This window comes from Schistocerca americana, chromosome 3 (genome assembly GCF_021461395.2).
Source record: "Schistocerca americana isolate TAMUIC-IGC-003095 chromosome 3, iqSchAmer2.1, whole genome shotgun sequence".
Lineage (NCBI taxonomy): Eukaryota > Metazoa > Arthropoda > Insecta > Orthoptera > Acrididae > Schistocerca > Schistocerca americana.
This window is the reverse complement of record NC_060121.1, coordinates 894,705,184-894,732,375: the sequence shown is the minus strand read 5'-3', so window position 1 is coordinate 894,732,375 and position 27,192 is coordinate 894,705,184. Positions and strand designations below refer to the sequence as shown.

At 45.1% G+C, this 27,192-nt stretch overlaps 1 protein-coding gene across 1 annotated transcript in view; it reads right to left on the bottom strand.

The window, feature by feature from the left end:
- Nucleotides 1–19,790, bottom strand: part of LOC124606480 — a 358,898-nt gene extending 339,108 nt beyond the window's left edge. Inside the window, exon 1 of the mRNA XM_047138463.1 lies at nucleotides 19,705–19,790. The gene's annotated coding sequence lies outside the window, so the exon portion shown is untranslated. The remainder of the gene's footprint in view (nucleotides 1–19,704) is intronic.
- Between the last annotated feature and the right edge of the window lie 7,402 nt (nucleotides 19,791–27,192).

Below are 27,192 nucleotides of genomic sequence, written 5' to 3'. Positions count from 1 at the left end.
ACTTAAACCTAACTAACCTAAGGACAGCACACACATCCGTGCCCGAGGCAGGATTCGAACCTGCGACGGTAGCAGTCGCGCGGTTCCAGACTCAAGCGCCTAGAAGCGCTCGGCCACACTGACCGGCTGCTGCCAACACCCCGGGACATTTGATTATATATTTTTCTTTTAATAACTTGCCTGTTAATGTGCCTTTTATAGTGTTGTTCTTTTTAGTTGCTGTTTTAACATTGTGCCTCGCAGTACATTCATAATTTAGTCTGGGCCCTATTGACCACTGTAGTTGTGCGCCCTAAAACCACAAAAAAAAAACCGTCGATACGGCCAATATCAGTTGGTGAGTCTACAGCTTGAACCAACAAACTAAACGACAATAACTAAGGCAGCAGAGAAAGGGAAAAGCCGCCGACTAACGAAAAAATAACAGGGAGACCGGCTTTCCGCAGGTCGATGGAAGCGATTGAAAAGAACAGCAGTTTATCTGTTTAATCACTCGCTCTTTACAAAGGTAGTTTTCAGTGAAACACTAATTACTGTGAGCGCACACCAGAATTTATTTCTGTAAATTATGAGACGTTATTTTTGCCATTACAGCTCTAAAATTAGTTGTGACATATGTACTTCTCTAATTTTCGGACGGATCTTTTCGAATACTGTTTATCTCTGGACTGCAAGTTTCGTACTTCTCGGTCCACAACGCGATATAAGGCTTGTAATGAGAGAATATATTGTTATATTTGAGTCCAAGTCCGCTGCTTCAATTGAATTGCTTTACTGCAATAGTCCTACTTCGGCTACAATTGCAATTACCAAGCTATGTCAAGCCATTCTTGACTTCCATATCACATCGGTGTGTTGTACTGCCGCTTATTAAATGGTTGTCTACGATTCTGTGATCTATGTTTTTATTTCAGCGAATCTGTGACAGCTTGTTAGGTCTTTTCCACATCAGTGCATACTATCCAACGTAGTTTAGTTTATATTTTCGATACTAATATCGGTCGTTACCGAATATTTTTACATTTCTCGCCTTCTTATTCCAAACTTCTCCCCTACAGGTGATACATAGGGGCGTATTACCCAAACAGTGTCTTTTTTTTTTGTTTTTTTTTTTTGTCATCAGTCTACTGACTGGTTTGATGCGGCCCGCCACGAATTCCTTTCCTGTGCTAACCTCTTCATCTCAGAGTATCACTTGCAACCTACGTCCTCAATTATTTGCTTGACGTATTCCAATCTCTGTCTTCCTCTACAGTTTTTGCCCTCTACAGCTCCCTCTAGTACCATGGAAGTCATTCCCTCATGTCTTAGCAGATGTCCTATCATCCTGTCCCTTCTCCTTATCAGTGTTTTCCACATATTCCTTTCCTCTCCGATTCTGCGTAGAACCTCCTCATTCCTTACCTTATCAATCCACCTAATTTTCAACATTCGTCGCTCAAATACTTCGATTCTCTTCTGTTGCGGTTTTCCCACAGTCCATGTTTCACTACCATACAATGCTGTACTCCAGACGTACATCCTCAGAAATTTCTTCCTCAAATTAAGGCCGGTATTTGATATTAGTAGACTTCTCTTGGCCAGAAATGCCTTTTTTGCCATAGCGAGTCTGCTTTTGATGTCCTCCTTGCTCCGTCCGTCATTGGTTATTTTACTGCCTAGGTAGCAGAATTCCTTAACTTCATTGACTTCGTGACCATCAATCCTGATGTTAAGTTTCTCGCTGTTCTCATTTCTACTACTTCTCATTACCTTCGTCTTTCTCCGATTTACTCTCAAACCATACTGTGTACTCATTAGACTGTTCATTCCGTTCAGCAGATCATTTAATTCTTCTTCACTTTCACTCAGGATAGCAACCTTTCTTTTATTTCCATCATTGCTTCCTTGATGTACAGATTGAAGAGTAGGGGCGAAAGGCTACAGCCTTGTCTTACACCCTTCTTAATACGAGCACTTCGTTCTTGGTCGTCCACTCTTATTATACAAACAATAATAGTATTATACAAACAATAATAGTAACGAGCCTTTTTTATAAAAAAAATTTGGTTGAAAATCATCCATAAATTCCTGAGTCATGTTTCTATGTCATCTTGTTCTCACGACCACTTCCATACCTACGGAAAATAGGATGTTCTTACTCTCCAGCTCTTCTTTCCAGATAGTGAGTGATATGTGTACCAAGTTTGGCTTAAGTCGAAAATTTGGAAAATTGTGGTAAGGTCTTATGGGACCAAACTGCTGATGTCATCGGTCCCTAAGCTTACAGACTATTTAATCTAACTTAAACTAACCTACGCTAAGTACAACACACACACCCATGCCCGAGGGAGGACTCGTACCTGTGACGAAGGGGGCAGGGGGGGGCGTGGCGAGGGGAAGGCGGGGGGAGGGGGGGGGGCGCGAACCGTGACAAGACGCCAGAGGCCGCGCGGCTACCCCGCACTGAAGTCGATTCAGTGGCTCAGGAGGAGACATCGAACATGTATACATACATTTTTATGATAATTATGGATACAGATTAAATGCCATAGTTGAAGTGTATTGGTAACTCCTTCATGACATCTGTCCTAAGAAAAGAACAATAGTACACAAGGAGCAAATGAATTCGAATTAACTTAGACATTCTTTGTTCTGACCTACTGAACATTACGAAGAGAAATAGAGAGAGGGGAGAGACATACTACAAAAAGTAGAAGATGCTCTTCAAGCTCGAGTAACAGCAGCTACAAAAAGAGTCGTCCTGCATCACGGAGAGATTGACAGTTAAAATTCCCTGAGCGTACGTTCCAATAAGACTCGAGGAGCGTATCACAACCTCCACCGTACAGCTTGCGAAATAACGTTGGTGGGCAATTTATAGAAATTAAATCTCTTAAATAGGCTAGTGGAAAGTCGTGCTTCTCGCGCAACATTTGCGAATGGAACAGGAAAGAGGGTAAGTGATAGTCCTACCAGAAGTGCCCTTCGCCACGCACCTTGTGGAGTGTAGCCCAAAATGCGAATGAAACTATGGGACACAGGAACCGTGCGACCGGACTAAGATTCGAAACCTGCACCTACCGTGTGGAGATCCAGAGCCATAGCAAGTCACCCGCCAAGTTACGAGTGACCTGTGGCGGCCGGCCGCTGTGGCCCATACTGCTTAGAGCCATTTTAACCTTTTTTTTTTACCTGTGGCGTTTGAGGATGTCTGTTATCCCCAAGGTCGGCACGACTCGCTGTTCTCCAGGTTTCCCCAGCGAACTCAACGTTCCGCGAGTACGTCGGCCAAAAACTTGTTAGAGACATTAGCTCAAATGGTTCAAATGGCTCTAAGCACTATGGGACTTAACATCTGAGGTCATCAGTCCCCTAGAACTTAGAACTGCTTAAACCTAATTAACCTAAGGACATCATACACATCCATGCCCGAGGCAGGATTCAAACCTGCGACCGTAGCAGCCGCGTGGAGAGATTAGCTGGGCATAAATCCGTGTATGTTTACTCACTGAGGCGAGGAGGAGTCCTGCCGCAACGACAGTATTGTGGAATTCTTAACTCGAGCATCAGGGATGGCACGATGTACGCAAAAGCGATACATCCATAGATCATCAGCAAAGCCTGGTGTTTTACGTAATTACATCTCCTTCTTCGCTCCAGTGGAAAAATCTAAAGATTCACGTATTATGTTGCCAGCGATCATATATTTCATGACTACATATTTTCACATCTTTCACTATAATAACGCGTTTTACATAATTCAACTCTGTGCCACAAAAAAATTTGATGTTAGTGCTTCTTTACCCTTTATATTTCTCCTTTCTCCGAATATACCGCTACGTTGGAAAAATGTCAGAATCCGATCTACCATGAGCAAATTATACCTAAATATCACATTACAGTGCAATAACATGTGGTTAATAACATTTTGAATAGGATTGCGCTGCTGCTGCATAATTTTCTAAGATTCGGAATTTCAGTTGTCAAAACCAAAGGATATACAAAAACAATGCTGTGTATAGCATTGTAGTAGTGTAGCAAATGTATTTGTGGGCTGTCGAGATTGGCAGTGGGGAAAACAAAAGACTAATGGCCCGAAGTTTTGCGTCAGCTAGCGACTTTTCTCTGTTTAGAATTACGGAGTGCATTCGCCAAGAAAAGTGTTCCAAATACCACTTTTTAAGTGTTCACGAGTGTTTATATTCATGATGCCTCCAGCTGCATCAAAATTGTCATTTAAATTGAGGTCTTCTGTAACGATCGATGACGCTTTCACTACTAATCAAGAGGTTTTTCTATGTCGAGTGTGTAGTGCGAAAATAGGGTGCTCTATGAACTCCCAACTTCAGTAACAAAAACGTCTCGATGCACACGCAAAGAACAAAGCGACGCAATCGTCTGAGGAGCAAATGCTACTGAAGCGGATTCAAAGACTCTAAACTCCACTGTAGCGCACAGACCATATTCGGCCAAGAACGTGGAAAGTAAGAAGCAGACTGTAGCAGCACCAGTCGCTGGCGAGCCCAGATGTCGCGCCTCAGCAAACGTGACACAGCCGTCGCAGCGTCGCGAGGACGAGAGATGTGGGAACAGCTGACGTAGGAGCGCCTATTGAGGAAGCCTTTCCACGCCGACAGCCGAGGAGGTGTTTAGTATACTTCCGGAAGGCATAGCGAAGCCCAAGAAAGCGCAGTCCGAAAGCATTTAAATATCTAGCCATAGAGAATTGAAGCCACTTGTGTTAGTATCGCAACTCTACCAGCACGCGGGCTGTGATACATGGGGCGCCATCCAGAATGCTGTTCCAGGTTATGGGGTTATTACACTTATCACTGTATTATGAGCTTCTCTCACGGCAGTACATTGACAAACGTACCAAACTGAAACATAGACAGGGGAACTGTGCAGTGAACACTCTGATGTAACGCTATAGAACAAGTGATTAATAGTCCGTCCTGCAAACGCATTGCAGCCATGTGATGAACAGAAGTAGATAACGGCAAGCAACAACAAAATATTTAAAACGTGTCCTAAATTTAGTGGTCAGTAGCTGTTCAATAGTGTCTTGCTACACAAACACGGTACCCTCAAAATGCCATCTAGTGACAATACAGCTTTAAAACATTTATTAATCAGACACAATTTGTGTATGTGACAGAGATGTTTAAGAAAGGTACTGAATCCAGAAATAATAAATTTGTGGTTCAGTACTAAGACTTAAATTTTTGGGTCAGGTTTTGCTGAAAATTTTAAAATTACGGAAAATGGTATAAGAAATCATTAAAAATAAACTTTTTTTACAGTTTTAAATATATAGTACGTTGCTTACTTAGAATATTTTCAAAAGGTGGGCATAAAGATTCCCCTGCCCCCCACATCCTCCCCTTCGTATTGCGAGGGTTAGGTTAGGTACTTCTCGTGTTTCTCGTACGTTCAAGCGCGCATTAAGATAATTTAGGAGGCTTTGAAGACAATTGTAGTAGAAATTATTATTTTATGTATAATATTTAACAAAATATTTACGTCGTATTACATATTTTGTCATATTCTTTACTCTTTTCAAAAATAATTACGTAATTGCGTGTATACACCGTCAACAAAAAAATAGAGCAACAGCGTGAAGGACAATGGCACTTCACTACAAGTGATGTAACAGGTAGTTCATCATTGTAGGACTATATCATAACAAATTCAGACCAAATGAAAGGCATGTGTCACAGTAAAGGGTGCGCACCGTGAAGAGCACGTAGCATCGCAGCAGCCGAAGGTGGACGTGCACTGTGCCGCTACTGAAAATCTTTTCACCTTCCTAAGTAACGGCGCTAGCGCAGGGATAACCATCCCGTGCGATGCAGCGGGCACTGGTCACTTTTCACTGCAGAAGCACGAAATGGGTGACCGCGAGTGCTAACTGAAGGTCCAGCCTGGCGTGGAGCCTGTGTATCAGTGGCGAATGCACCTCGGAACAGGCCGCTCACCACCTCTACTCCGTACACGTGTACGCCCGCCACTCACTTACAGACAGACCCTGCTCTCAGCGCTGAAAACAAAGGAGCTCCATCGTACTCACCAGTCGATTCTGTCACTAGACCAGAGTAGCCACGCTCGGCTGTGTCGCGGCGTCAGTGGTAGCCTGGCCAGAGGGAAGCGCGATATTAATCAAGCTGCTACCAGATGGTTCCCAATGTTCCTTGTTGAGTCAGAGGGCGCAACATGTTCCCAGATTTCTTCCCTGAACAACGTACAGTCGATCACCGCTGCTCTCACAAGGCGTCGATCTTGATGTGCATCTGTGCTTAATGGACGTCCAGAACCTGGTCGACGGGTGTGGGAATGTTCCCCAGACCACTGCTGCGAGCAGCAACACACAGCTTAGAAACTTTACCCGACAGGGCCTTACAGCTTAGCGCAGCGCCCGTGATAAGGTCCGTCTGTGAGTGGTTATGGCTCATTGACGTCAAACACGGGCTGTGGCTACATAACTGTGGGTGGACAGTCTATTGCTGGTCGAGTCATATTCCTTGTCTGAATCACAATGCACCCGCAGCATAGATCGTGTGGTGCACTCGTGTGCGGAATCGGAGTCCCAAGTTGCTACAATGTAGAATGTAAAGCTGAATCAACAAAACTAATAATAGTAATAATAGCAGGACTGCATGGCAGATGAAGCTAGCTAGGTTTCAGTACAAACAGCAGATAAAAGCGGTCCTTGAAAGACACAAGCCCGCTGTTTTTAGGAACTGGTGGCAGCAGTACAAATACCAAGCGCCGAAAGCAAGGAACATAAATTCATATGACAGTGGAGAGGAGTTTCGAATGCATTTCACGATGCAAGCTTGCAGGCGTCGAGCTGCAACCGTACGTTCAGGAACTAAAAGCGTCCGTTCTTCTTCGGTCCGCAGTGTGACCATAACGGTAAAGCTTCAGATTAACTACTTCGAGGTAGGAAACCACAAGTCAAAGCTCTCTGTTTACGGACGTATGCTGATCCAACATGACTTATACTACATACAAAAAATGTGCTACCTGTAGCAAAATTAACAAATTCGCTGGCAAACTACGAGAGTTGCCGGAAAGTAATGCGCCGTTTTTTTTTGTTTTGTTTTTTTTTTTTAGCCGAAAACAATGCTACGAATTCGAAACGTTACGTTTGTATTATTTGAAGTCTCCAGAGCGCACCAAGTTTCTGTCACTTCCGACAGACAGCATAGCAGCAGGACAGTTTCAAAATGTCGCCTGTAGGTGATGCACATTACAAGCAACATGCCGTCATTGAATTTCTCACTACACAGAAAGAAACTGTGCTGAATACTCACAAACGCTTGTGCAAAGTTTATGGAGCATCGCCTGTTGACAGAAGTGCAGTTAGTCGCTGGGCACGGAGGGTGAGGCCATCAGAAGGCGGTTCGGCTGAGCTCCACGATTTGCAGCGGTAGGGGAGACCATCCACGGCTGTCACACCTGACACACCTGACCTAGCCACCTCGGACTTCCACTTGTTTGGGCCATTACAGGACGCCATTCGTGGAGGACATTTTGATCAAGATGTGATTGAGACAGTGAATCACTGGCTCCACCTCCATGACAAGAAACCAACAGCGTATACACGCCCTTATTTCACGCTGTAAGAAGACCATAGAACGGAATGGAAATTATGAGGAAAAATAGGGTGTGTAGATAAAACACCATTCTTTCGTGTGTGTAATTCACGTTATGTTCAATAAACAGTTGTTGAAGGAAAAAATGCGATGCATTACTTTCTGGGCAAACTTCCCACATAGGACATCACTGCGACATACACTGCGTCTCATTAATCAAAGTTTTGAAGCTATGTTGCCATTAGATGACATTTTGAGGATACCGTGGTTGTATAGTAAGACATTGTTTTGACAGATACTCACCACTAAATTTCTGACATTTTTAAACATTTTGTTAGCCCGCATCTCGTGGTCGTGCGGTAGCGTTCTCGCTTCCCACGCCCGGGTTCCCGGGTTCGATTCCCGGCGGGATCAGGGATTTTCTCTGCCTCGTGATGGCCCGGTGTTGTGTGCTGTCCTTAGGTTAGTTAGGTTTAAGTAGTTCTAAGTTCTAGGGGACTGATGACCGTAGCAGTTAAGTCCCATAGTGCTCAGAGCCATTTGAACCATTTTTTTTTAAACATTTTGTTGTTTCTTGCCATTACAGTTTCTGTTCATTACCAGGTGCCTGCGACACGTTTGCAGAACTTGTTCTATATTCTGGGTGTCACGGTGCCAATGGAAGTGTCCCATCTATTTCGGTAAATTTCGTTTTCCGTGTAGAGCCGGTAATGGGGTTAGTACGCTTATCACAGTGTTGTGAGCCTTTTTCACGCCAGCACAATGACAGACATACCAAACTAAAACATAGAGTAGGCAGCTGCACAGTGAACATACCGATCTCGTGCCGACAGTATGTGTTTCAATATGCACAAAACGCTCTAGCTCCGTAACGACAATAAAAATAAAATGTTCGGAAACGTTTCATCAACTTTGTGGTTGGCAGCATGTCAAAAACGCCGTTGTGCACATCTGTGTACCCACAAACTCGGCGCAACATGCACCAGTTGCTCGATCATAAGACCACCAGCCAGCCCTTGTGGCCGAGCGGTTCTAGGCGCTTCAGTCTAGAACCACGCGACCTCTACCGTGGCAGGTTCGAATCCTGCCTCGGGCATGGATGTGTGTGATGTCCTTGGGTTAATTAGGTTTAAGTAGTTCTAAGTTTTAGGGGACTGATGACCTCACATGTTAAGTCCCATAGTGCTGAGAGCCATTTGAACCATTTTAAGACCACCAGCCCGTAAAGATACATTTTAGTATTACTGTAATTTTCGCTTCACTTTCACAAAAGATCGCACGTGTGTATCGTACAGGAAAGCACCCAGCTACAACTGCAGAAAGCTGGTGCTGCTAAACTAACCACCTTATGCAACGACGCAGCAAAGTCATTGATCTCGCTCTCCACAGGAGACGTCCACCCCTACCACACGCAGAGGTTACGGAAAGCGCCCAGAAGACGGCACACCGCTATCACTTTGGCCCTCACGTAATTTCTGACGACGAGGTGTTTCCAGACTGTCAAGTACGAGCTGGTGCAAAGTGGCTGAAATGGCGACTAATCACCAGTGCTGTGCGACAAGAAGGTAGCGAAACATCGCAAGGGCAAAGTTTATAGCTCCATCATCTAACCGGCGCCTCTATACGGCTCAGAACGTTAGACGGTAACAACTAAACCTGTGATGGAAATGTTACGCTGGCTCTGGCTACCACAACGTTGTGCCGACTGAAACACAGACTTGTAAACGAACGAACGAGGGTGACGGCAGTCACCAGCAAATCAAGAGAAGCGCGCCTCAGGCGGCGCGGCCGCATCACGAGAAGCGACGGCAGCTGCCCAGCATGCCGACACAGCACGACGCCCGCCCCGTGGCCGAGCCAAGAAGCGAGAAACAGGCGAGGTCGAGGAGGACGTGCAAGTGACATGTTTCAAATCCGAAAACGCGATCGTTAAAAAGTTTCGGCTTAAAGCAATCAAACAGTCAAGATGGCGGACCCTGTCTCAGTGTGAGGGAAGGAGTTGTCTGGGTCACGGCCGACTTGACAGCCCAGATGGACAGCAGCCTTGCCAACACGCATCCATACTGTCTCGAAAACCGATGAACCGGAACACTATGACGTCGTACTTAATTGCGTGTTGGTCCAACTTTGCAATGCGATACACCAGAGATTCTGCGGGCAATGGATTCGACAAGTCACTGGTAGCTTTTCTGAGGTACGTTACACTAGATACCCATGCAAAGACTACGCAGTTCCTGTATATTACGGGTCGTTTGGTTGTGGGCTCGGAGATGGTGCTCGATAATGTCCCACATGTGTTCCAGTGGGTTCAGGTTGGGAGGCACTGGTGGCCATGGTACCAACTCGAGTTCGCTGTCACACTCCTCAAACTACTGCACTACGATTGTGGAGCAATAAGTGGGCACGTTGAGAGCACTTGGCAAGTTTACTAAATTATATTGTATTGTATTATATTTACAAAGACATTCGGCTCAACATCTTTTTATCTTAACTCTTTTCTTTCACTTCACCCTAAATTAATCTTATCATAAATTCGCCATTCAGCAATCTTTAGTTTCCCTTGTTAGTATGTGTGCCTGCTGTGTGTGGACACAGGAGGAGCCGGCCGCAATTCGCAAGTAGTTGAATGGGCTTTTGGATACGATCAGGGTGTAGCGGTGTCAGATTCTGGAGCGTCGCATGGGACACCTCAGGTATCGCTTGTTTCGCCCAAGGGCTCTACTGCCAAGGTACCTTCTAGCGCACCCAACGCGGTGGAGCCGCAGGGTGAGTGGCGGGTGGCAACACTTTCGGGTCGGTCGATACGGAGGGCCAATACGGAGGCTCGCTGTTTGGCCTCGTCTATGCATCCTTTGTGTGAGTAGATGGCCGCTCCTTCAGCATGGTCCGAGCACCAACACGTGGGCACCTGTTTGCTAGTTACTGGGAGCTCCAATGTTAGGTGCCTTATGGAGTCCCTTCAGGGCTGGAAAGAAAGCCAACGTGCGCTCTCTAGGTCTGCCAGGGGGCCTCATCTGAGATGTGGAGGTGGCCTTGCCAGCGGCTATCGAGCGTACAGGGTGAAGTCGTCTGCAAGTTGTGGGTCACGTCGCCACCAACAACGCCTGCCGACCGGGTGGCCGAGCGGTTCTAGGCGCTTTAGTCTGGAACCGCGCGACCGCTACGGTCGCAGGTTCGAATCCTGCCTCGGGCATGGATGTGTGTGATGTCCTTAGGTTAGTTAGGTTTAAGTAATTCAAAGTTCTAGCGGACTGATGACCACAGAAGTTAAGTCCCATAGTGCTCAGAGCCAACAACGCCTGTCGCATGGGTTCTGAGGCGATCCTGCTCTTACAGGCGGCTGCCGGAGAGGGTAAAGACTAATGGCCTCGCACGCGGGGAGCAAGCAGAACTTTCAATCTGCAGCCTCGTTCCTAGAGTTGATGGGGATCCTTTCGTTTTTAGCCGAGTGGATGGTCTCAACAAAAGCCTTCGCCGTGTCTGTGACAGTCTTGGCTGCATTTTTCTTGGACTGCCCTTCACAGGTCAGGGGTACAGTACCCAAAGGATGTAGCTATTCGGATGGCAGAGTACTTGTGGAGTGCATATGGGAGCTTTTTAGGCTAGGCGGTAGTTTGAAGTTCTCTCATGAACACTCGCCAGTCGATATGCATATAGGGAAATCAGACCGCGCCCAAAGTAAAGACAGCTCGACTATAAAATTTTATCAGTAAATTTTTTAATTATTCGTAACGAAGGTCCAAAATTTACTGCCCCCTAGGAACGTTCTCAACTTCAAATTATTCTTGGGACTGAAACCTGTCTAAAAACCGAAGTAAAAGGTTCTGAGCTATTTAATGACTCTTGGAATGTTTATCGGAAAGACAGATGACACGCCGTAGGAGGAGGAATGTTCACTGCAGTCGACAAAAACATTTTCTCTACTGAGGTTGAAGTTGAGTGTGATAGTGTAGTTATCTGGCCGTGTATAGCAGGTCTAAGTGAAACCAAGTTAATAGTAGATTTTTTACCGACAATCCAACCCCGCTATAACAGTTATAGAGTCATTCAAGTCTGTAGTCAGTTGTACATAAATACCCAGATCTTGCAGTACTAGTTGGTGGTGACTTTAACCTACCGAGTACAGATTGAGACGTGTTTGGATTCATTGCAGGGGTACAGATAGGCAATCTTCTGAAGTACTTCTGAACACGTTTTACCAAAACTGTCTTGAGCAGCTAGTTCGGCAACCCACACGCAATGACATCTTGTAGCTGCAAACATGCTGAACCTTATCGATGGCGTCAGTATAGAGATGGGGACAAGTGATCACGACATCATAGCGACAATGGTTGCGAAAGTTAATAAATCACTCGAGATGGCTAGGAGAGCGTTCCTGCTAGAAGAAACAGACAAGCAGGTGTTAGCATCTCAGTTATACAATGAACTGCAATCACTCAGATTCAGAATGGTGTCCATAGAGGAATCATGCACAAAGTTTTAACAGATTGTAAATCGCGCTCTGGAAAAGTGAGTGCATAGTAAGTGGATTAAGGACGGAAAAGACCACCGTGGTTTAATAACGAAATTCGTAAGATGCTGAGGAAGCAACGGCTGATGCTCTCTCGGTTCAAAAGAGGAGGCCCAAATGATGATAGGCAAAGATAGTAGAGATTCGTGTGAAAACAACTATGCGCGAAGCATACATCGCCTACCACCGTCATACTTTGGCTAAAGATCTGGTGGAGAACCCAAAAAAATTCTGGTCCTATGTAAAATCGCTAAGCGGTTCTAAGGCTTCCATCCAGTCATTCGTTGACCCGTCTGGTATTGTGGTAGAAGATAGCAAAAGGAAGGCCGAAGTTTTAAATTCCACGTTTAATAAATCGTTCACGCAGGAGAATTGTACAAACATACCGTCGCTTGACCATCGCACTGAGTCACGTATGGATGACGTAGTAATAAGCTTCCCTGGCGTAGCGAAGCAACTGAAAGAACTGAAAACAAATAAGTTCTCAGGTCCGCATGGAATCCCAGTTCGGTTTTCCATAGAATACTCTACGTCATTGACCCCTTATTTCAGTTATCGCGAATCTCTCGACCAGCGCAAAGTGCCAAACAACTGGAAAAAACCGCAGATGACTCCTGTACATAAGAAGGATAAAAGAACGGAGCCGCGAAATTACAGACCAATATCCTTAAAATCGGACCGAGCGAGGTGGCGCAGTGGATAGCAACTGGAGTCGCATTCGGGAGGACGACGGTTCAACCCCGCGTCCGGCCATCCTGATTTAGGTTTTCCCGTGATTTTGCTAAATCACTTCAGGCAACTGCCGGGATGGTTCCTTTGAAAGAGCACGGCCGACTTCCTTCCCCGTCCTTACCTAATCCGATGGGACCGATTACCTCTCTTTTGGTCTCGTCCCCCAAATCAACCAACCACAACATCAGTTTCATGCAGAATTCTAGAGCATATTCTGAGCTAGAATATAAAAAATTTCATAGGGACCCAAAAACTCGTGTTCACGAATCAGCACGGCTTTAGAAAGCATCGCTCGTGCGAAACCCTCACAATATACTGTGAGCTATGGATGAAGAGCGACTGACAGATTCCAAATTTCTAGAATTTCTAAAAGCATTCGACACGGTACCCCCTGCAGATTGTTAACGAAGGTACGTACATACGGAATAGGCTATCAGATATGTGACTGGCTCGAAAACTTCTTAAGTCATAGAACACAGTATGTTGTCCTCAACGGCGAGTGTCCATCGGAGACAGGGGTAACATAAGGAGTGCCCCAGGGAAGTGTGATAGGACCGTTGCTGTTTTCTATATACGTAAATGATCTGGCAGATAAGCCTGGCAGTAATCTGCGGTTGTTCGCTGTGGTTTAGAAGAAGATGTCGAAGATAAGTAACTGTAGATTGATACAACATGACCTAGACAAAATTTCTAGTTGGTGTGATGAATGGCAGCCAGCTCCTAATGTAGAAAAAGATAAGTTTATGTGGATGAGTAGGAAAAATAAGCCCACAATGTTCGGACACAGAATTAGTAGTGTCCTGCTTGATAAAGTCACGTCGTTTAAATATCTGGGTGTTACAGTATGAAGCGATGTGAAATGGAACGTATATGTGATGTTTGTGGTAGGGAAGACGAATGGTCGACTTCGGTTTATTGGGAAAATTATAAGAAATGGTGGTTTATTTGTAAAGGAGACCGCACATGAGAATCTAGTGCAATCTGTTCTTGTGTGTGTTGGGGCTTATGGGCGCTCAACGTCGTGGTCATCAGCGCCCCCAATCTGTTCTTGGACACTGCTAGAGTGTTTGCGATGCGCGCCAGCTCGGTTGTGAATATGGAGATTTACCATATCACTGTGAGGTTCGCTGGCTCAGTCGTGCTAAAGTTCTGGAGCTCGTTACTCGCGGAAATGTAGAGAGAAAGTGTTCCTGGACTGTCGAATGGTAGATTGATTTGTGATTTAGCCCTTTGTCACTTCTAGGCAAGGATCTTTTCGTCCATTTCTATGACAAACTGAAGGCACTGAAGATGAAACTGTTGCTCTGCGAAACGCAGCTGGGCAGATTAGAACGTCTCTTACTGTCGAAAACTGTCAGCAGTAGCAAACGTTGGCTTTGCTACTGATTTTGGGCAGCATACAGGTGTTGCAAGGAAGCCGTGCATTGAATTCGAAACAAGATTTACTGATATTTCGCGCTTGGAGAGAGATTTAGAAATTTTTGCTGCTCTATACTCTGTGGACGATTATCCTGTAAGCCACCTTTCTGAATGAAAATCATAGACCTTCAGTGCGATGCAGAACTGAAAGACAGATGTGGTTCAAATGGCTCTGAGCACTATGGGACTTAACATCTGAGGACATGAGTCCCCTAGAACTTAGAACTACTTAAACCTATCCAACCTAAGGACATCACACACATCCATGCCCGAGGCAGGATTCGAACCTGCGACCGTAGCGGTCGCGCGGTTCCAGACAGAAGCGCCTAGAATAGCTCGGCCACAACGGCCAGCTAAAGACAGATATCAGAGCAGAAAGACTGTAACGAGCAGTCGTCACAGAAGGGTTACTCGAAACTTCGTAGACATGCAGCATAGACGCATGTTCTGCTCGGATTCGCTTACAGTTGTGAGTAGTACTTTTCTCAAATGAAACTAAAAGTCAACTGAGATGCTACATATCAGATTACTATCTGAAATGCGTTTTGAGAGTGAGATTTACTGCATCAGTCATTCGCAGTATTGAAGCTCTTACGCAGAGGAAAGTAAATAAATGTAGAAAGCAGCAATGCAAATCTAAGGTGGATTAATGTCGTATATTTTCTTTATTATTCAGTTTCCTTGGTTTGCCTTCCAGTTAGTCATATTCAATTTCCTTTCGTATTTAGAACGTATTTACTTTCACTTTGTCCTTCTTTATTTACCGGCAATGTTTTCTTGCATTCGAAACTTTGTTTGGCATTAAAACTATTGTACTGAGCGTCTTCATTAAATGTACAACTTGTTTCATTACAGTTGTGGTTCCCATTTACGGTTTCTTTAGAACACATATTCCCAATTGCTCTCCAGAGTATTGATTTACTTATGACTAACCAATTGCAAATGCTGTGAAGTCGTACCTCACAATCTTCCACAAGAGGAGAACAAGTTAGCTTCGCGTAGCGCCTTTAGGATACCACTGTCAAGTGAATAGTATAAGTGCTGCTCCGCGCTCCCGCTCGAAGAGAGCTGAAGCTAGAGAACGGAGTCACACCGCTCCACCGCAGAGCGGCCAGCAACTGGAACGGCCCTGCCTCACTCACTCCCCTCACAGTGCCTCGACGGCTTCCTCACAATGGACAACAGTCGTAATATTTTGACCCACCAGTGTGTATAGAATATTCAGAATATTCTCGCCATCCGATGAATAGGAACCTGAATTTTCGGCGATACTCTCCATCGTCTTTGTCGGGAACCACTTTCTGTCATCATGCTGCTAGAGGCAGTTGTCGATGTCTGCGGTTCTAGTGCTGCCCCACTGAACGTAATTGACAACTGGGCGAATTTCTATACGTGTAGTGTTTGAGGTTCAAGAGCTCGCTTCCACGCACCACTAAGTTATAGCCGTTGTACCAGTTAAAGCAGCTGATGCAGTATTTCCAGGATCCCGCCTAGAGAAGACTCATTTTCTTTTTGCACGTACATTTTTCGCTGACGTTACACCATCCTCAGCGGCTTTACTTTTTTCTTCTTAACAGCACATCTGGCTGTCCGTGTTGCTGCCTGCCTTGTTCTGTACAGCTGGTACCTTGAAACAGCTTGTCATCTGCAGTTTCATTGTGGCTGAAAGTGTTTTTCCGGTTATCACGACTCTATAAACTGTATTCACTACACGTACTCTTCTAATATTTACGACACCTCGAGTTTTGATAGTGAGAATGTCATTATCATTAACGATATAATCAAAGATGACAAAATGTGTTAAAATACAAGGTATAGAGAAATGGCAGACAGCAACGTGGGCAGCAGAATGTGCCGTTAAGCAGAATAAAGCGAGACCCACTGACGATGGGGTAACACTACCGAATGTATGTGAATAAAATTCAGTACAACAAGAAAGTGTTTTCTCAAGGCGAGAGTCTTCCAAAATATTTACCAGAGTGAAATTTGCAGAACTGTCTACATCTCAACGGGTTTCCACTAACATCGCAAGAGGATGTGTGCCATCACAACAGTAGTCACTTGTTCCTCATGAGGATGACAAGAATTATCGTCGAAACTTAAAGTTTTCGGCCGGCCGCTGTGGCCGAGCGGTTCTAGGCGCTTCATTCCGGAACCGCACGACTGCTATGGTCGCAGGTTCGAATCCTGCCTCGGGCATGGATGTGTGTGACATCCTTAGTTACGTGTAAGTCGTTCTGAGTTCTAGGGGACTGATGACCTCAGATGTTAAGTCCCATAGTGCTCAGAGCCATTTGAACCATTCACGTTTTCATTCTATTTTGGTACTTCAAGAATTCCAGTAACATTTTACAAAAGGTAGTCGCCGCGAAAAACTTTTGGCACCAAACCAGAGGTATAGTTTGCAGAAACTGACCACCATACCGGAGAGCGCGCTGGAACAGGGCAGCACGAGGTACAGTATTCTCGCTGCCGGATGCAACGAGCACAGAGGACACGGTCCTGGCCTTTTATGCTATACAGTACACACTTTTCCACTTAGTCGCGTTTTTACATTAATATTCAGTATGGACCGGCGTGTTTCGCCACCAAGGCGTCTTTTTTAGGACTTCTATTAAGTGTGCATCATTTTGTCTCACAACATTTGCCGTAGCTCCGATGTCTTTGTTGCTGTAGAGATTTCAGTGCTGTTAGACGGTAGAATTCCGTTGGTTGTCTGTTGAGAGTAAACGTTCTGAAGTATATTTCTCTTACTAGGCCTGTAGTACTGTGTAAAATAATTTTGCGTGTGATATTTTATAAAAAAATGTTTCATAAAATCTTTGGCGGGGTACTGGGATCATTGATGACTGGGTACGTCCACAATATCTTTTATGAAACTTAAGAAACAGGCCTAAATTTTATAAAAATTTGTCAAAGGTGTTTGACGATGTAATGCAGGCTTTGCACTTACACAGAGTTTTCTTTGTACTGGAATAGTAGAACTGCAGTTGCGGCAAATGCAATTCGAGAAAACAGTGTACGAGTATATCGAAATATCAGAGTAGATATCGATATATAGACGTTTCTAAACGGTAGAAGGCGTTGTTCATAAAATTTGTAAGAAGATCTGCTACTTTCTAGAGTTCCATATAAAAGAAATAAATTTAAGTTATGGTCTTCATTCCTCACATCTCTCTACTGACACTGGACGTATTTATTGTTACGGCATAAAGTCACGTGCTGGGATGCCAGTTGGGAACGAGAGAGCAGAGAGGGCTGTGAAGAAGACGACAGCCAATTACACACTGACCGACCCATCTCCAGGACTACGTGACAGCAGCGGCCTCTATGCGAAGACATCAGCGCCGCGCCCGACTAGCCACGGCGCGGTTCTACGAGAAGCTTCAAGACCAGCGATCTGAACAGAAGCGTCAAAGCTCGTTACTTTGCTCATATATTCTATGTATCTCAAACTTGGAATTGTTATGCTGACGAAACTCTATTATTTTGTCTGTCGCTCTTTGCTGGCGACACATCTATTTAACACAAAGTTAAGTGTTGTCACTTCCATTTCGTAATAAAACTCATTAATACGATTTGTTTGAACGTTGTCTAGCGATCCGAGAAAGCAGGCTTCCTAGACACCCCAAATTCGATGACTAGGCAGGATTCAAAATTTATCATTTGCGTTTTAAGAAGGCAGTGTAAATCATCATTTCCTTGGGGCCAATGTCCCACTTCAATGCGGGGTCGGCCTTGTTACTATGGGTTTGGCATTGTTAGTTCTAGAGGGTGGCCAGACGCCACCCCGAACCCCCCAGGATGCAATTAGTGTATCCCAGCTGTCTGCATCTAGTGTAAGCCATGGAATAGCGCGAACGTTTTTGAAATGTCTGCGAGTCGTGTAATTGAGACGGAGCGTGGGGACCAGCCCGATATTCACCTAGAAGGATGTGGAAAACCGCCTGAAAACCACTTCCAGGCTGGCTGGCATACTGGCCCTCGTCATTAATCCCCCGGGCGGATTCGATCTGGGACCGGCAGGCCTACCTGAGTCCAGGAAGCAGCGCATTAGTGCTCTCGGCTACCCTGGCAGGTTTAAGAAGGCAGTGTAAATAAAAGTAGGAAAATAATAAAATATTAACAACTGAGGTATAAAAAGTCCATAAAACCACACACACACACACACACACACACACACACACACACACACACACCACCGGCTGGGGTGGCAGAGCGGTTCTAGGCGCTACAGTCTGGAACGCTACGGTCGCAGGTTTGAATCCTGCCTCGGGCATGGGTGTGTGTGATGTCCTTAGGTTAGCTAGGTTTAAGTAGTTCTGAGTTCTAGGGGACTGATGACCTCAGAGGTTAAGTCCCATAGTGCTCTGAGCCATTTGAACCATTTTTTGAACACACGCACACCAGGGGAAGAAATATGAACATCATGTATTTCGCTAGTTGTAAAACTTGCATCAAAAAAGTAAGAAAACAAAAGTCGAAAAAACGAAAGTAGTACGGTAGATATACGGGGCTGCTAATCGCTGGAATGATAGACATTTCATTCTGTTTATTTACCGGCAATTTTTTGATCCGCATTACATGTACATTGCCAAGGTATGAATGCACCTACAACTTGCAATGTTCACTTGCCATTATCGTTGCGTGTAAGTCTTTTATTCTGTAATGTAATGTATCTCTTAACAAAGATCACGATGTAGCAAAATGTAATATCTAACATCCTCATGCTCTTTGTATCACTCTTCGTTAAAAGTGTGTGTGTGTGTGTGTGTGTGTGTGTGTGTGTGTGTGTGCGTGTGCGCGCGCGCGCAGGCTCAGTAAAATGTACGTTTTGTCGTAGGTATCAAGATGCAGTCCAACGTAAGTCTGCTAAAACCTACAGATCTTTTCGTTTCTTACACATTTCGTTCACTTACGGGTAAATTTCCGTTATTTTCGCCAGTAGCACAATCCTAACGTGTAGCTGCACACAGTCCTGTAACACCTCCATCTGACGGTTAGCCTGCACTGACTCGGAAACTAGACAATGATACAGTAAATCGTATCGAACTCAAATAACGACTGGTTGCACAGCATACCTTCATAAACCACCCGGAAAGGGGCGGTCCGGTCACTCAGCAAAGCATTTAAGTCTCCATCCTGGAAGCTCGGGCTCGAGCGCAGACGCTGTAAGGAATTTGAAAAGCTTCACTACACTCGTGTGGTCACCATTCAAAATACAGGGCAGATAGCCATTTCACTCTGATTCGGCCTCTCGTGACTGTACAAATTGCGGTGGGTTAAAATGTGGCGCACAGTGATTTACACGACACACGCATCCCAGACGGGAAGTCCCTGTCGCAGGAGTTGCGAAGCCGTGCGCCAGGGTTCAGAAGCGGTCTCAGGGAGGGAGGGACATAGAGGTCGCGGCTGGCGGCTTCCCGCAACGCGAGGCAGAGGCGCGCGGCAGGGGGAGCTTACCGCGGGGTCGGCTGTCCGCTGCTGACAGGTGAGCGAAGAGCTGCGGCCTCCGAGGTGGCCAACTGGGCACTCGCTCAGCCACTCTGACCGCGTCTGCCGCCCGCCACGGTACGCGGGACACAGGATGCGCCGGGCCTCCAGCCCCGCCCCCCACCACTGCCGCCAGCCTGCCGCAGTGTGGCGGCTCGTGACGCGTGTAAATCACGCGTGGAGCGGCGTGCGTGCTGTGGGTCCTCGCCTCGCCTCACCTCGCCGTGACATCTCCGCCACGTCACGGGTTGGTGCCGCCCGGCCCCGTCACTCCCCGCTGGCCGCCGCATAACTGGAGCCGTCTGCCGGAGCGGGGATCGAACCCGGGACGCTGACAACGCATTTAACACATGCGTCTGGATCCGTGCTCTTCAAACCACCATCAAACACTAGGCAGAAGGGACATCCCTCTGTGCCAGTTACGAGGGCTTCTTCCCGTTGCATTCACGTTGAAATATCCACGACACCATGTTCTAGCCACGAGATGTTACTAAGTGTACAAACTTCAACAAATACACTACTGGCCATTAAAATTGCTACACCAAGAAGAAATGCAGATAATAAACGGGTATTCATTGGTCAAATATATTATACTAGAGCTGACGTGTCATTACCTTTTCACGCAATTTGGGTGCTTAGATCCTGAGAAATCAGTACCCAGAACAATCACCTCTGGCCGTAATAACGGCCTTGAAACGCCTGGGCATTGAGTCAAACAGAGCTTGGATGGTACAGCTGCCCATGCAGCTTCAACACGATACCACAGTTCATCAAGAATAATGACTGCCGTATTGTGACGAGCCAGTTCCTCGACCACCATTGAGCAGACGTTTTCAATTGGTCAGAGATCTGGAGAATATGCTGGCCAGGGCAGCAGTCGAACATTTTCTGTATCCAGAAAGGCCCGTACAGGTCCTGCAACATACGGTCGTGTATTATCCTGTTGAACTGTAGGGTTTCGCAGGGATCGAATGAAGGGTAGAGCCACGGGTCGTAACACATCTGAAAAGTAACGTCCACTGTTCAAAGTGCCGTCAATGCGAACAAGAGGTGAGCGAGACGTGTAACCAATGGCATCCCATACCATCACGCCGGGTGATACGCCAGTATGGCGACGACGAATACACGCTTCCAATGTGCGTTCACCGCGACGTCGCCAAACACGGATGCGACCATCATGATGCTGTAAACAGAACCTGGATTCAACCGGAAAAATGACGTTTTGCCATTCGTGCACCCAGGTTCGTCGTTGAGTACACCATCGCAGGCGCTCATGTCTGTGATGCAGCGTCAAGGGTAACCACAGCCATGGTCTCCGAGCTGATAGTCCATGCTGCTGCAAACGTCGTCAAACTGTTCGTGCAGATGGTTGTTGTCTTGCAAACGTCCCCATCTGTTGACTCGGGGATCGAGACGTGTCTGCACGATCCGTTACAGCCATGCGCTTAATTAAGATGCCTGTCATCTCGACTGCTAGTGATACGAGGCCGTTGGGATCCAGCACGGCGTTCGGTATTACCCTCCTGAACCCACCGGTTCCATATTCTGCTAACAGTCATTGGATCTCGACCAACGCGAGCAGCAATGTCGCGGTACGATAAACCGCAATCGCGATAGGCTACAATCCGACCTTTATCAAAATCGGAAACGTGATGGTACGCATTTCTTCTCCTTACAAGAGGCATCACCACAACGTTTCACCAGGCAACGCCGGTCAACTGCTGTTTGTGTAAGAGAAATCGGTTGGAAACTTTCCTCATGTCAGCACGTTGTAGGTGTCCCCACCGGCGCCAACCTTGTGTGAATGCTCTAAAAAGCTAATCATTTGCATATTACTGCATCTTCTTCCTGTCGGTTAAATTTCGCGTCTGTTGCACGTCATCTTCGTAGTGTAGCAATTTTAATAGCCAGTAGTGTATTATGAATACTATGTATAAAAAGACAGTATCGTGTAAAAATGACGATCATTATTTCATTATTTCTGTAATAATTTAATTTATGTGTGAATTAAAGCTACTATCAGAGAACTACATTCATGGACAACGACAGTTCTAATCGCTTTGTGTTGTCCGTGTTAATTGTTGTTCAGTTGTGCTTCCTGTGCTAACGGATGAACTATTCGGACGTGAGACATGTGGTCTGTAATGAGAAAATCTGTAACTATATTTTTAATTATTATTTGAAAAATAGAGTCGCTATTGTCTACACGTGGATTTGTATTTATTTCAATTGTAATCCAATGTAATTAATGTTTGTAAGTGTTAATTTTCTGCTCCGTAATTAAGAGCGCAGCCATTAGCGCTAGTAACTTACAGCGGAGTATACTAGTGGCTGGTATAAAAAATATGAAATATTTTGATTGAGCATAATTATAATGCTAAAGTTCAAATGTTCAAACGCGTGTGAATTCTTAAGGGACTTAACTGCTAAGGTCATCAGTCCCTAAGCTTACACACTACTTAAGCTAAATTATCCTAACACACACACACCCATGCCCGAGGGAGGACTCGAACCTCCGTCGGGATCAGCCGCACAGTCCAGGACTGTAGCGCTTGAGACCGCTCGGCTAATCCCGCACGGCTAATGCTAAAGAATAGAGAACAAGAGACTTTCATCTAAATATTTTAACTTGATATAAAATAAATAGAGAATAACAATAGACAAATTGACTATCGTCTCTCTGCCGCCATCTTAGCAAAAATATCTTCGCGGCAGTTTTGAATCGATAATTTTAACAAACATAAATGTTGTTAGATATAAATGAATGGAAGTAAATGTGCACTGTTGGTCCCGAATCTACTTTAAAAGACAGAATTTAACTCAGATTGAATCCTTAAATACAGTGCTCACAGCACGTTACGTAATATCAATTTCTTATTTGCTAATGTATGAAGCCTAATTATTTCGGACGATTTACATGAAATATTTTAATAGACATACGTCAGTGTTGTGCGCGGGTACTATTTTGTGACTAAATGTTCCCTTTGCTAGAGAAAAGAGCTTCCATCTTAGGTAACAGTTTTGTAACATCTGATAAATTATATGCAATTTAGTGCCACTCACACGATTTTACAGACATTACCACACAACGTCAAGTGGAGATTTCTTTAGTAGAGTGACAAATATTAGCCGGGATAATTGTTACGCTGACAATAGGTAACTGGTTTTATATTTTTTTATCTACCTGAAATATCATTTATAAGTAATTAAAGTCACGAAATACTATAAACCGGTTCTGCCACAACGTATAGAACGCCGGAAGGATGATTGCTTAAACGTCTCTATTCGTGTGGAAATTGGTCCAACACTGCCTTCACTGTCTATACAGGATCCACACGTAGCGAGTTGTACACTGAGGTTACAAAAGTCGTGGCATAGCAATATGGACCGATATAGATGGTGGCAGTATCTCTTACACAAGGGACTGGGTGTTGTGTGATGTCCTTAGGTTAGTTAGGTTTAAGTAGTTCTAAGTTCTAGGGGACTGATGACCTTAGATGTTAAGTCCCATAGTGCTCACAGCCATTTCTTACACAAGGCATAAAATGGCGGTGCATTGACGGAGCTGTCATTTGTACTCGTACTCAGGTCATTCATGTGAAAACGTTCCCGACGTCATTACGACTTCAGGACAGGAACTAACACATTTTTCACCCAGAATGGTAGTTGGACTAGACGCATGTGACATTCCTATTTGGAAATCGTTAGCGACTTTTTTTCACTTGCTGCCAATTATTTAATGACCCACGCTCTAATTTTTCATGGTGGGAATGTGTGACTGGGCTCGGAGTCCGAGGTAGCTACGGTATGTAGTGCTACCTCGGCTCCCGCCTCCACTCACGCCGTTGCCCGTGTCCCGCCACTTGGAGGCGAGATCTTGTTACTTTGTTTTTCTTTTCTTTTTCTGCAACTCTTTTAAACTTTACAAATGAACGAAAAACAATGAAACAAACCAGAAACTAAGTAGTACAGCAGTGAGAGGAGAAGAAAGAAAGGACAAGAGAAAGAGGCTCCCATCACCGGTCATGAGCGCAGTGAGAGTCTTGGAAAAGGTTCAAGTCCGTGACTTCCAATTTCTTACTAACCTATCCTACTTATACTACTATTCTCTAAACTATAAATACCAACTATCACTAGCTTAATTAACTAAACTATACAGGATGGTCCACTGATTGTGACCGGGCCAAATATCTCACGAAATAAGCGTCAAACGAAAAAACTACAAAGAACGAAACTTGTCTAGCTTGAAGGGTGCAACCAGATGGCGCTATCGCTGGCCCGTTAGATGGCGCTGCCACAGGTCAAACAGATATCAACAGCGTTTTTTTAAAATAGGAAACCCCATTTTTATTACATATTCGTGTAGTACGTAAAGAAATATGAATGTTTTAGTTGGGCCACTTTTTTCGCTCTGTGATAGATGGCGCTGTAATAGTAACAAACATATGGCTCACTATTTTAGACGAACAGTTGGTAACAGGTAGGTTTTTTAAATCAACGTAGGTACGTTTGAACATTTTATTTCGGTTTTATTTCGGTTGTTCCAATGTGATACATGTACCTTCGTGAACTTATCATTTCTGAGAACGCATGCTGTTACATTTTGATTACTTGTAAATACCACATTAATGCAATAAATGCTCAAAATGATGTCCGTCAACCTCAATGCATTTGGTAATACGTGTAACGACATTCCTCTCAACAGTGAGTAGTTCGCCTTCCGTAATGTTCGCAGATCCATTGACAATGCGCTGACGCATGTTGTCAGGCGTTGTCGGTGGATCACGATAGCAAATATCCTTTAACTTTCCCCACAGAAAGAAATCCGGCGACGTCAGATCCGATGAACGTGCTGGCCATTGTATAGTGCTTCGACGACCAAGCCAACTGTCATGAAAAATTGTATTCAATATCGCTTCAACCGCACGCGAGCTATGTGCCGGGCATCAATCATGTTGGAAATACATCGCCATTCTGTCATGCAGTGAAACATCTTGTAGCAATATCGGTAGAACATTACGTAGGAAATCAGCATACATTGCACAATTTAGATTGCCATTGATAAAATGGGGGCCAATTATCCTTCCTCCCATAATGTCGCACTATACATTAACCCGCCAAGGTCGCTGATGTTCCTCTTGTGGAAGCCATCGTGGATTTTCCGTTGCTCAGTAGTGCATATTATGCCGGTTTACGTTACTGCTGTTGGTTAATGACGCTTCGTCGATAAATAGAACGCGTGCAAAAAATCTGTCATCGTTCCTAATTTCTCTTGTGTCCAGTGGCAGAACTGTACACGACGTTCACAGACGTCGCCATGCAATTCTTGGTGCATAGAAATATGTTACGGGTGCAATCGATGTTGTTGTATCATTCTCAACACCGACGTTTATGAGATTCCCGATTCTCGCGCAATTTGTCTGCTACTGATGTGCGGATTAGGCGCGACAGCAACTAAAACACCTACTTGGGCATCATCATTTGTTGCAGGTCGTGGTTGAAGTTTCACATGTAGCTGAACACTTCCTGTTTCCTTCAATAACGTAACTATCCTGCGAACGGTCCGGACACTTGGATGATGTCCAGAATACCGAGCAGCATACATAGCACACGCCCGTTGGGCATTTTGATCACAATAGCCATACATCAACACGATATCGACCTTTTCCGCAATTGGTAAACGGTCCATTTTAACACGGGTAATGTATCACGAAGCAAATACCGTCCGCACTGGCATAATGTTACGTGATACCACGTACTTATACGTTGTGACTATTACAGCGCCATCTATCACAAAGCGAAAAAAGTGGTCCAACTAAAACATTAATATTTCTTTACGTACTACACGAATATGTAATAAAAATGGGGGTTCTTATTTTTTTAAAAGCAATTGATATCCCTTTGGCCTATGGCAGCGCCATCTAGCGGGCCAACCATAGCGCCATCTGGTTCCCCCTTCAGGCTAGACGAGTTTCGTTCTTTGTAGTTTTTTCGTTTGATGCTTATTTTGTGAGATATTTGGCCCAGTCACTATCAATGGACCACCGTGTATACTGCTTTCTATGTTCACAGTTTTCATGAGTTGGGCACTTTGCAGTTACTCACTTTACATAATATTACATGCCATTCACTCTTCGATTGTTCAGTTCATAGTCGGGTCTTCAATATTCCAAAGTACCTAGTGTCAAGAGTGTGCCAAGGATACCAGATTTCTGGCATTGCTTCTCACCACGGACAATGTAGTGGCCGACGGCCTTCACTTAACGACTGAGAGCAGCTGCGTTTGCCTAGACTTGTCAGTGCTAACAGACAAGCAATACTGCGTGAAATAACGGCAGAAATCAATGTGGTACGTGCGACGAACGCATCCCTTAGGACTGTGCGACGAAATTTGGCGTTAATGGGCTATGGCAGCAGACGACCGACTCGAGTGCCTTTGCTAGCAGCACGACATCGCCTGCAGCGCCTCTCCTGGGCTCGTAACCGTATCGGTTGGACCCTAGACGACCGGAAAACCGTATCCTGGTCAGATGAGTCCCGATCTCAGTTGGTAACAGCAGATGGTAGGGCTCGAGCGTGGAACAGACCCCACGAAGTCATGGACCCAAACTGTTAACAAGGCAGTGTGCAAGCTGTTGCTGGCTCCATAATGCTGTGGACTGTCTTTACATGGAACGGACTGCGTCCTCTTGTCCATCTGAACCGATCACCGAGTGTACATGGCTATTTGCAGACATTCATGGAAATCTTGTCCCCAAACAATGATGGAATTTTTATGGGTGACAATGCGCCATGTAACGAGGCCGCAAGTGTTCGTGATTGCTTTAAGAACACTCTGGAGAACTTGAGCGAATGAATTTGCCATCCAAATCGCCCGACGCGAATCCCATCGAACATTTATGGGACATAATCGACGGATCAGTTCATGCACAAACTCCTGTACTGGCAACAGTTTCGCAATTTTGGCCGGCTATAGAGGCAGCATGGCTCAATATTCCTGCAGGGGACTTCCGATGAAGTACAGTCCATGCCATGTCGAGTTGCTGCATCATGCCGGGCAAAAGGAGTTCGGACACAACATTGGCTGGTACCCCATGACTCTTGCCACCTCAGTGTAGAATATTCCTATGTTCATCACTTAAAGTTTCGTCCTGAAACTTTGTAAGTAGGCTCCGAAGCCAACGCTTGTGTGTGTCTTCAAACATCTGCTACTCGAGTTTCTTCAGCATGTCGGTGCCGCTCTGTCATCTATCAAACAATTCTGTGACCATTCGTGGTGCCTTTCTTTGTATTCGTTCAACGGCCCTCGTAGTCTTATTTGATACGGGTCCCATGCACCACAGTAATATTAAAGAATGGATCACACGAGTGTTTTGTAAGCAGATAACTTTGACCTTGTTGCTCTAAAGATATTCTTTTTTTTTTTTTTTTTTTTTAATGAAAACTATAGCGTTACCC